Source organism: Triticum dicoccoides, chromosome 2B, assembly GCF_002162155.2.
Source record: "Triticum dicoccoides isolate Atlit2015 ecotype Zavitan chromosome 2B, WEW_v2.0, whole genome shotgun sequence".
Taxonomy (NCBI): domain Eukaryota; kingdom Viridiplantae; phylum Streptophyta; class Magnoliopsida; order Poales; family Poaceae; genus Triticum; species Triticum dicoccoides.
The window spans coordinates 304,771,142-304,783,790 of record NC_041383.1 but is presented as its reverse complement, the minus strand read 5'-3'; positions in this window follow the sequence as shown (position 1 = coordinate 304,783,790).

The following is a 12,649-nucleotide window of genomic DNA, read 5'->3' as shown; positions in this document are numbered from 1 at the left end:
AAAGTACTTCTAGTTTCATACTTGTTCTAGGTAAAGCGAACGTCAAGCGTGCGTAGTGTTGAATCGGTGGTCGATAGAACTTGAGCGAATATTTATTCTACCTTTAGATCCTCGTTGGGTTCGACACTCTTACTTATCGAAAACTGTTGCAATCCCCTACATTTGTGGGTTATCAAGACCTTTTTCTGGCACCGTTGCCAGGGAGTCATAGCGTGGGGTGAATATTCTCATGTGTGCTTGTTTTCTTTATCAGTAAGTAATTTTTATTTGCTATCCTTAGTTGTTCTTTATCATTAGTTTTGGATATGGAACACGAAAGACCAAAAAAATTAGGTGTACTTGCTGCTCAAGGAGATGGGGAACCTCCTAAAACCCTTGATGATCGTTATGTGAAAGATATTATGTACTACTTTAATAATCCTGAGAAAACCCCATTCAACTATGTTATGGGAGTAACACTGGATCAATGTGAATACTTTAGGGATTTTTGCTTGACACAAAAAGGGAAACTATTATGAGACCAAATTAATATGTTGCGTTGGTATGCTCGGGATCTATGCTTGAGATATGATGTTACTTGTTGCTCTAGGATGAAGGCTCCACACCTTCCCTTTTCATGCAAATTTAATGATAATGAAACCTTAGCTTCTTATGCTAATGGTATATATGATTACTATGATGTTGAACGAATTGAAGAATTTGTTGCTTTTAAGCCTGCTTATGAAATTGAATCTTTGTTTGAAAAGTATGAAGCTTTTGATGATGATGTTTATAGGCCTGAAAATTTTGCTATATTGAAATATTGCTACGAGAATTATGAATACAATTACATTATTGATGCATTTCTTTAGAAAGTTTCCGCTATCCAAGAAGAGACTAATACTTTGCAGGAAGCTATGGAAGAAGAAACTGATGAGACTGTGAGCTCATTGGATGAAAAATATGATGAGGAGAGCGAAGAACAAAAGGAGGAAGAGAGGATTGATAACCCGTGCCCACCTTCTTATCAGAGTAACTCTTCAACTCATATATTGTTTAATTCCCCTTCGTGCTTACCGAAGGATGATTGCTATGATCCCGTTGATTCTCTTCAAATATCCCTTTTTGATGATGCTTGCTATGCTTGTGGCCAACATGCCAATACGAATTATGCTTATGGAGATGAACTTGCTATAGTTCCTTATGTTAAACATGAATTTGTTGCTATTGCACCCACGCATGATAGTCCTATTATCTTTTTGAATTCTCCCGACTACACTATATCGGAGAAGTTTGCACTTAGTAAGGATTATATTGATGGGTTGCCTTTTACCATTGCACATGATGATTTTGATGAATGTAATATGCATGTTCTTGCTGCTCCTAGTTGCAATTATTATTAGAGAGGAACTACATCTCCGCCTCTTTATGTTTCCAACACGATAGAATTGCAAGAAACTGCTTATACTATGCATTGGCCTTTACTATGTGTGCATGAATTGTTCTTTTATGACATGACGATGCATAGGAAGAGAGTTAGACTTCGTCATTACTTGATATATGTTACTTTGTGCTCACTACTAAATTACAAATCATTGTTAATTAAAATTGGTCCGGGTGGATCCATTACTTGAGCACTATATGCCTAGCGTAATGGCTTTAAATAAAGAGCTGCCAGGGAGACAACCCGGAAGAGAGTCATTTATTTATGTTGAGTGCTTTTATATAGTTTAAAAACAAAAAAAATAAAGAGGGGAACCTAAAACTTTTTCAAAAATGAAAGTGAAAGTGAGAAAGACAAGCACTGTTGAAGTGGGAGAGCTCCTTGAACTTTGTTCATGCTCACGGAAACTTTGTGAATATTAATTACAGAAACTTTTCAACAAAAATAATTATCCCCTTGTACAATTCCATCGTATTATAAAAATAATGTGCCAAGGTTTGCCTTTAGGATGTTTACAATGTTTGTTGGTTTGTACGGTGCAGGACAGCAACTTTTGCTGTAGTGCGCAATTTTACATTTTTAACTGGAACATCAACTCGTTCTGATTCCTTTTGCACTTCTTTCTGTACAAATTGTTTATTTTTCCTAATTTTGGTAGAATTTTTGGGGTACCAGAAGTATGGTGGATGTTCAGATTGCTACAGACTGTTCTGTTTTTGACAGATTCTGTTTTTGATGCATAGTTTGCTTGTTTTGACGAATCTATCAATTTATATCAGTGGATTAAGCCACGGAAAAGTTATATTACAGCAGCTACATTGCAAATACAAAATATGAATTGGTTTACTACAGTACTTAGAGTAGTGATTTGCTTTATTATACTAACGAATCTTACCGAGTTTTCTGTTGAAGTTTTGTGTGGATGAAGTGTCTAATCGAGGATGTCTCGATATGAGGAAAAGGAAGAGAGGAAAGAGCTCAAGCTTGGGGATGCCCGAGGCACCCCAAGTAAATATTCAAGGAGACTCAAGCGTCTAAGCTTGGGGATGCCCCGGAAGGCATCCCCTCTTTCTTCAACAAGTATCCGTATGTTTTCGAATTCATTTCGTTCATGTGATATGTGCGATTCTTGGAGTGTCTTTTGCATTTAGTTTTCACTTTTATTTTATGCACCATGCTGGTATGAGATAGTCGTTGGTTGATTTATAGAATGCTCGTTGAACTTCACTTATATCATTTGAAGTATGGATTGCCTGTTTCTCCTCACATAGAAAACCGCCATTTGTAGAATGCTCTTTTGCTTCACTTATATTTGTTAGAGCGTGGGCATATATTTTGTAGAAAGAATTAAGCTCTCTTGCTTCACTTATATCTATTTAGAGAGATGACAGGAATTGGTCATTCACACGGTTAGTCATAGAATCCTACATAAAACTTGTGGATCACTGAATATGATATGTTTGATTCCTTGCAATAGTTTTGCGATATAAAGATGGTGATATTAGAGTCATGCTAGTGGGTGGTTGTGGATTGTGGAGACACTTGTGTTGAGGTTTGCAAGTCCTGTAGCATGCACGTATGGTAACCGTTGTGTGACAAATTTGAAGCATGGGGTGTTTCTTTGATTGTCTTCCTTATGAGTGGCGGTCGGGGACGAGCGATGGTCTTTTCCTACCAATTTATCCCCCTAGGGGCATGCGTAGTAGTACTTTGCTTCGAGGGCTAATAAACCTTTGCAATATGTATATGAGTTCTTTATGACTAATGTGAGTCCATGGATTATACGCACTTTTACCTTTCCATCATTGTTAGCCTCTTCAGTACCGTGCATTGCCCTTTCTCACCTCGAGAGTTGGTGTAAACTTCGCCGGTGCATCCAAACCCCGTGATATGATACGCTCTATCACACATAAGCCTCCTTATATCTTCCACAAAACAGCCACCATACCTACCTATCATGGCATTTCCATAGCCATTCTGAGATATATTGCCATGCAACTTTCATCATCATCATCATATACATGACTTGAGCATTCATTGTCATATTGCTTTGCATGATCGTAAGATAGCTAGCATGATGTTTTCATGGCTTGTCCGTTTTTTGATGTCATTGCTATGCTAGATCATTGCACATCACGGTACACTGCCGGAAGCATTCATATAGAGTCATATCTTTGTTCCAGTATCGAGTTGTAATATTGAGTTGTAAGTAAATAAAAGTGTGATGATCATCATTATAAAGCATTGCCCCATGAAAAAAAGAAGAAAAAAGAAAAAAAGAAAAAAAGGGGAAAGGCCAAAGAAGCCTAAATAAAAAAGGGGGCCAAAAAAGCCCATCGAAAGAAAAAAAAGAAAAAAAGGAAAAGGGGCAATGTTACTATCCTTTTTCCACACTTGTGCTTCAAAGTATCCTCTTATGTTGTCACTTTCATATACTAGTGGGAATTTTCATTATAGAACTTGGCTTGTATATTCCAATGATGGGCTTCCTCAAATGCCCTAGGTCTTCATGAGCAAGCAAGTTGGATGCACACCCACTTAGTTTTCAGTTTGAGCTTTCATACACTTATAGCTCTAGTGCATCCGTTGCATGGCAATCCCTACTCCTCGCATTGACATCAATTGATGGGCTTCTCCATAGCCCGTTGATTAGCCGCGTCGATGTGAGACTTTCTCCTTTTTTGTCTTCTCCACATAACCTCCATCATTATATTTTGTTCCACCTATAGTGTTATATCCATGGCTTGCGCTCAGGTATTGCGTGAGGATTGGAAAAGCTGAAGCGCGTTAAAAAGTATGAACCAATTGCTCGGCTTGTCATCGGGGTTGTGCATGATGGGAGCATTTTGTGTGACAAAAATGAAGCATGGCCAAACTATATGATTTTGTACGGATAAGCTTGCTTTGGTCTTGTTGTTTTGAAAAGACATGATTGCTTTATTGGTACACTCGAAGTATTATTGTTTTTATGTCAAATGATAGACTATTGCTTTGAACCACTCATGTCTTAATATTCATGCCATGATTAGATACATGATCAAGATTATGCTAGGTAGCATTCCACATCAAAAATTATCTTTCTATCATTTACCTACTCAAGGACGAGGAGGAATTAAGCTTGGGGATGCTGATACGTCTCCGTCATATCTATAATTTTTTATTGTTCCATGCCAATATTCTTCAACTTTTTATCTCCGTCATATATTTTTGGGACTAACATATTGATCTAGTGCCCAGTGCCAGTTCCTGTTTGTTGCATGTTTTATGTTTCGCAGAAACCCAATATCAAACGGAATCCAAACAGGATAAAAATGGACGGAGAATTATTTTGGAATATTTGGGATTATCCGAAGGAATAATCAACGCGAAACGGTGCCCGAGGTGGCCAAGAGATAGGGGCGCCCTCCCCGCTGGGCGCGCCTGGCACTCTCCTGGGCCACCCGTAAGGCGGTTGCCACTCTTCTTTTGCCGCAAGAAAGCTAATTTTATGAGAAAAATCTGGGAGAAAGATTCACCCCAATCGAAGTTACGGATCTCCGGATATAGAAGAAACGGTGACGGGGCAGAATCTGAGAACGCAAAAATAGAGAGAGACAGAGAGATATATCCAATCTCGGAGGGGCTCTCGCCCCTCCCACTCCATGGGAGCCAAGGACCAAAGGGGAAACCCTTCTCCCATCTAGGGAGCAGGTCAAGGAAGAAGAATAAGAAGTGGGGCTCTATCCCCCTTGCTTCCGGTGGCGCCGGAACGCTGCTGGGGGCCATCATCATCACCGCGATCTTCACCAACAACTTCACCGCCTTCATCACCCACTCTTCCCCCCTCTATGCAGCAGTGTAACCTCTCTCTTACCCGCTGTAATCTCTACTTAAACATGGTGCTCAACGCTATATATTATTTCCCAATGAGGTATGGTTGTCTTATGATGTTTGCGTAGATCCATTTTGTCCTATGGGTTAATTGACGATCATGATTGGTTTGAGTTGCATGTTTTATTATTATTGCTGTCCTATGGTGCTCTCCGTGTTGTGCAAGCGTGAGGGATTCCCACTGTAGGGTTTGCAATATGTTCATGATTTGCTTATGGTGGGTGGTGTGAGTGACAGAAGCACAGACCCGAGTAAGTAGGTTGTTTGCGTATGGGATGAAGGGGACTTGATGCTTTAATGCTATGGTTGGGTTTTACCTTAATGATCTTTAGTAGTTGCGGATGCTTGCTAGAGTTCCAATCATAAGTGCATATGATCCAAGTAGAGAAATTATGTTATTTTATGCCTCTCCCTCAAATAAAATTGCAATAGTGATTATTGTTCTAGTAAGTAGTCAATTGCTTAGGGATTATTTCACAACTCCTACCACCACTTTTCCACACTCGCTATATTACTTTATTGCTTCTTTAGCTAAACAACCCCTACTTTTTATCTATGTGTTGTTTATTATCTTGTGAACCTATCCAACAACACCTACAAAGTACTTCTAGTTTCATACTTGTTCTAGGTAAAGCGAACGTCAAGCGTGCGTAGAGTTGTATCGGTGGTAGATAGAACTTGAGGGAATATTTATTCTACCTTTAGCTCTCGTCGGGTTCAACACTCTCACTTATCGAAAAATGCTGCGATCCCCTACACTTGTGGGTTATCAATGCTTATTATGTTAATGCATCCTATCCCTCTTGTGTTTACACATTGATATTCATATGGTTAGTTTCCTTTTCACACTTTTCTTTCCTGCCAACAGCATACTACCACGATTGCTTTGAGGAATGGGTCCTTAACATTCAGCTGGCAAGGACATGCTGCCGGTGGGTTTTTCCTTAACATTCCTTGACGCTGCCATCCACTGTGTTGAACAGGCTTGAAAACAAAGCAAGGGCGTAGACAAATACACTTAGATTCCATCGTACAAAGTACTTGCCATACGAAGCCATTGGAGGTCTGAGGGATAGGCAAGTGCAAGCTATGAAGAAAAGTTAACAAGCATGTCAACTTAGCTTTTGCCTATTCTCTTCCTCTCCTGTCCATGCCTCTCGGGAAGACCACGATCACATATCCATTTTTATTTTGAAAATATGAAAAGCAGGAAGGTGTACAAGGGAGGGACTAGGGAGTCCATTAGTTACGTACCCAGCCCTGGCGCAGGCTGAGGGAGTCAGCAAAAATGCTTGCAACTAATGTTATATGGTGGAAAAGGCGATATATCGGTTCCTCCCTCATTTTTCTTCTCTTCAATGATCTCCTGGTAGCCGTCGTGGACGACACGCTGTGGCAAAGAGCCTTGCCGGGGGTTTGCTTGCCGGGGGTGCCAGCCAACGGATTCGCACCAATGTCCGCTCAGGATTTACCCTTGGCAGGATAAATGCAGGACCGAGCTCCACGCGGGCTTATCGACGCTGGTGGTATCACCATATTTGCGACTCAATCATTGGTGAGTGAGAAGCAAGAGGGAGGCCAAGTACGCACCATTTTCTTGTCCGCCCGTCGAAGTGACGCGCTTCGGGATTGGACACGCTTGACAGGAGGCAGCAAGGAGGGGGATGTCACGGCACACCTCGACTGCGGGTAGCATGGTGGCCACACCATCTATGCTAACCATGGCCATCGTAGCACAATCGTCCTTTTACCCTTGTCGCCGTCGTCTTCGCTGCCGCCGCAGAGACGAGCGACGAAATCTGGGAAGGACGAGGCTAGGATGCGACATGGTTCTCTTTATTCGAAGACACCGACGAAGAGGGTGACGATGAAGATGATGACGACGATGAGGATCGATGCGCCAACCACAACCTCGGGTTCGCACAAGCGACACCCCCTCCCTAGCGTGCCAAGGATGCCGTGGGAGAACATGATCACCTATGGGGCCATCAGCCCCTTTGAGGTTCAGCAAGGGGGGATCATGTTGCACAAGGAGCGGAGGCCATGAAACAACACGACGGTGGTGACACTAGTGGTTTTTACCCAGGTTCGGGCCACTGGGAAGCGTAAAACCTAATCCTACTTTTGTGGATTGGATGGAGGAACACGATGAACACGCAACACTCAAGCCCGACAAAGTTGCTTCAGGGGAGCAGCTACGCACGTACAAGTGTGCAGGGGGTCACAATCCTTTGCTAGTGTTCCTTGTACCTCCTTTTATAGCTTAAGGGGTAGCCACAGTGGCAAAATAGTCTTTATCTAGTGATTAGATAGCTACAGTGCTAGCATACCTAACTCTGGCAGTTAGGAACAAAGTGCATGAAATGAACCACTAGGTGTCATGCTGAGGGTGAAACTCGACATGATTGTTGTGTCACTTAATCATCTTCTGCTTTATCTATTCGACACGCCTCTGGACGGGGTCATATGAGTGTAATCTGTCTTCCGATGGGCTGCCACGTGATAAATGGAAGCCACTTAATCACTTGGGGGCTCAACACCGCACCGATAAGTGACAAAGTGTATTAAATGCACCACTAGGTGTCATTTTGAGGGTGCAACCCGGCAAGCTTGCCATGCCGCTTAATCATCTCCTGCGTATCTGTTCGACGCGCCTCTGGATGGTTGTCATATGAGGGTAATTTGTCTTCCGATGGGCTGCCACGGGCTCAATGGAAGCCACTTAATCACTTGGGCGCTCGACACCGCACCCATAAGTGAATTGTGTCGCTTATGTGGTGGAGCGATGGAGAGGTGGTGCCTTGGCAGGGTTCTCGGTCTTGGCATCCCGGGCAGGCCTACTTGGGAAATCTTGGATCTGCTTCTGGGGAGGCCTCGACCCAGCCAGGCCCTCCTGCATGGCAAGGGAGGCCTCCTCTAGATGATATCTTGTTGTCTTCCTTGACTTAGTCTTCTTGATCCGCTCCTTGATCTCACGAAGAGCGGTTTCTCTGGTTTGGTCCTTGCTTCGTACGTTGGTGTTGGGTGCTCGATCTTTAGCACCCTGTGTTTAAGTCTGGAAAATGAATGTGAATGTTTGTTGCAGCGATAGGATCCCTTGGGCCTGGCCCATACGTGCCGCCGGGCATCGTTAGGATAGGCCCCAACAAGTACACAGGCGGACACGTCGTCCAGGTCGCGGAAGGGTCCATGTTTTCTCTCTAGATATCTTCTTTGCTTCTTCATTAACCTGTGAATGAGTCAGTTTCTGGTTTTCCCGCGAGCAGTGCTAAACAACGTAGGGCTACCCATGTTATGGATAATGAATTGACTATATTTACGGGGAGGTAACTGCCATTTTACCCATCCCACAACCTAGCCGTTTCTGCCATGTATGCTGCATGCATTGCGCGGGGTAGGTGGCGGAGGCGTAGGGCGCGGGAATGAGTGCCATGGCGGAAAGCTCGACGCCGTGGATAGGCATGGGAGGACAATCGGTGACCTTGGATGTTGCTGCTGATGGAGACGGACTGGATTGGTGGAGGGTGGCGGCTGCCAAGGGGTAGTGGGGAGGCAGCCCCCAGCCGTGCTCCGCTATAAAAAGGAAGCGCAAGGGAGGGTGAAAGGACTCACCCACGCATCTCTTCCTTCTTCCTCCAGCATCCTTCTTCAATCATGGCGAGGGGGAGAGGTCACGGTCGTCCCCCAGCAGCGGTGATGAGGATCTCCTCTAGGCACCGCAACCCTGCTCCCGCTGGCGCTGCAGGAGCAGAGTCCAATGCATAGGGCAGAGCCATGGGACGCAACCGTGGCCGCCGTGGCGCTCTGGGCCGAGGAGGATGTGGTGATGCCTTGGTCGCTCCTCCCCCAGCTTCCTTGGTCCCAATGGAAGGCCACGTCGGGGACCAACCGTTGGAGTTCATCGTCAAACTGCGTGGACCCCCGCAGCCATCTTCGGCTTCCTACCCCTTTCACAAGGGTGATGGAGGTAGAACATCCACCAGGATTAAAGCTGCACATGAGGGGCTCTTGTAACGGCAGCATGTGGGCGGGCGTAGAGTTCCTCGCACCTCATGTCAGGCTTCTGTAGCGTGGCTGGAAAATCTTTGCTCGTGCCCATAGCTTGGCGGCGGGACACGTTCTCCATTTTAAACTAATGTAGGTCGACTTTCTCTCCATCAAGGTCTTTGGACATTCAGGTGCTTGCATAGGTTGCTGCACGGAGAGCTCGATCGATGAGGAAAGCTCCTCCTTGAGCGACAGCGACAAAGAGGACAGTTATGGTGATGATGACAGCACCGAGCGGGAGGACGGTGGCTCGAGCTCCAGCTGAGCGCCGCCCGCACCATCACCATCAGCAAGGCAGCGACAGCACCATCATCTGCACCTGGTCTTCTCCCCGGCAGAGCGATTTGCCGGGGTGTTGGGTGTAGATGTCTCCGCCTCCTCCAGCTGGACCCTCGCAGGCTTCCCTACGGACTCTAGCTTCATCTTCCCTGTCGATGTCCCTCCGGCCACGTTTCGCTAGTCCTGGCAGTGGTGACCAGGGAATCACCTAGCTGCTCTCTCCATGTGTCGTCTTCGCCCCGCCCCTCCCGATCTTGTCAGGCTGTGCCCTGCGGGGCCTGACAGGGTCAGGTCGGGCTTCTGCCAAGACACTCCATTTGCCCTCTTCATCTCCTACTGTAGCTCCTGGTAGCACATGTTGCCGGTCCCTTCCACCGCTACCACTACGCCCTTGCCTTGGTGGGGTTGGAGCGAGGATGGGAGCGGGCCCCTCGTCCACTCCTTCCAACTACTACTTGATGTGGCTTGAACTACGTCGGTATTTCCCCAAAGAGCAAGGGATGATGCAACACAACAACAGTAGGTATTTCCCTCAGTGATGAGACCAAGGTTATCGTACTAGTAGAAGAACCATGCAACACTATATAAACGGTACCTGCACACAAAGAACAAATACTTGCAACCCGACGTGTAAAAGGGGTTGTCGATCCCTTTTAGGTAGCGGCGCCAGAAATTGGCACGTGGATGGGAGAAAGTTGTAATGGATTGATAGATGCAAATAAAAGCAAATAAAATTCAGCGAGGTATTTTTGGGTTTTTGATAATATAGACCTGGAAAAAAAAAGTGGAAAATAAACAAAAAGGCAAATAGCAAAATAGATCTAAATATATATGATGAGAAAATAGACCCGAGGGACGTAGATTTCACTAGTGGCTTCTCTCAAGAAAATAGCATATGATGGGTAAACAAATTACTGTTGGGCAATTGATAGAACTTCAAATAATTATGATGATATCCAGGCAATGATCATTATATAGGCATCACGTCCAAGATTAGTAGACTGACTCCTTCCTGCATCTACTACTAATACTCCACACATCAACTGCTATCCAGCATGCATCTAGTGCATTAACTTCATTGAAAAACGGAGTAATGCAATAAGAATGATGACATGATGTAGGCAAGATCTATTCATGTAGGAATAGACACCATCTTGTTATCCTTAATAGCAACGATACATACGTGTCATTTCCCCTTCTGTCACTGGGATTGAGCACCGTAAAATTGAACCCATCACAAAGCACCTCTTCCCATGGCAAGAAAAAATTATCTAGTTGGCCTAACTAAACCAAATATTCGAAGAGGAAATACGAGGCTATAAGTAATCATGAATATAAGAGATCAAAAGACTCATATACGTTTCATGGATAAAAAAATAGATCTGATCATAAAATCAAAGTTCATCGGATCCCAACAAATACACCGCAAAAAGAGTTACATCAAATAGATCTCCAAGAGACCATTGTATTGCTAATCAAAAGAGAGAAACTGGAAGCTGTTTAGCTACTAACTATGGACCCGTAGGTCAACAATGAACTACTCATGCATCATCGGAGAGGCACCAATGAGGATGATGAATCCCTTTGTGATGATGTCTAGATTGGATCTATGGTTTATAGAACTTGCAGCGGCTGGAATTGTTTTTCGTTGACTCCCCTGGGGTTTCTGGAATACTGGGGTATTTATAGAGCAATGAGGTGGTGCGGGAGGCCACCGAGGTGGGCACAACCCTCCAGGGCATGCCTGGCCCCCAAGGAGCGCCCAGGTGGGTTGTGCTCCCCTCGGTGCCCCTGTTTGGTACTTCTTTGGCCCAACAGGTGTTTTCTGGTCCAACAAAAATCACCAAAAAGTTTTGCTATGTTTGGACTCCGTTTGGTATTGATTTTCTGTGAAGTAAAAAACAAGCAAAATACAACAACTGGCACTAGGAACTATGTCAATAGGTTAGTCCCACAAAATGATATAAAGTTGCTATAAAATGATTGTAAAACATCCAAGAATGATAATATAACAACATGGAACAATAAAAAAAATTTATAGATACAATGGATACGTATCAGCATCCCCAAGCTTAATTCTTGCTCGTCCTCGAGTAGGTAAATAATAAAAACAGAATTTTTGATGGGAATGTTGACTAAAATGTTCATCACATATTATTTTATTTGTAGCATGCACATTTGGACTTTTATATGATTCAAAGCAATAGTCGAGTTTTGACATGAAGATTTCAATACTCAAGCATATCAACAAGCAACCATGCCTTTCAAAATATCAACACTAAAGTAAGTTATCCTTAGCCCATTATGCTCAAACATTGATCCATTCATGAAGCACACTCGCATATTATCTATACCCAATGCTCAAGTACGATCATAGTTCCCCTTAGTTGGTGCTTTATAAGAGAAGATGGAGACTCAAATAAAAAATAGAATTGCATAAAGTAAATAGAAAGGCCCTTCGCAGAGGGAAGTAGGGCACGCACCATAATTCCCTACTGGTGTGTGTTGGGAAAACTCATTTATACTGACACACAGTCGGTCAGAAAAACTTGTATCAGTCAGTTGGTCGGGAATACACACTTGTGGCGTACAACAGTCAGTCGGAATGCTGGTATATTTCACGTCTGATGGTCGGTTGGGAATAGTAAGACTTCCATCAAACTATCGGTCGGAAATTTTTCTCGACCAATTGTTGGTGGCTAATTGGGTCGATCAGTCGCGCACGCGGGAACGTGAAACAGTTGGCGCCGAAATGAGCCCAGCCCACGAAAAACCCTATCTCCCCTTTTCCCCTTCTCCCACCAAATCCCTCAGATCTGGCACACAGTTTCTACATCCACCGCACACACACGCTCGGGCTCTTCCTCCGTCGCACACGCTGCTCCCCATGGCCGGCCACGTGCTCTCCGGCCGGCGAGGCCGTCGCACCCTCTCCCCCTCCCGACCGCCGCTGACCTCACTACGCACTGCCGCCGGTGGAACCCCGTACACCATACTGCCGCCGCCTCCACCGGTAGGAGCTTTCTCCGT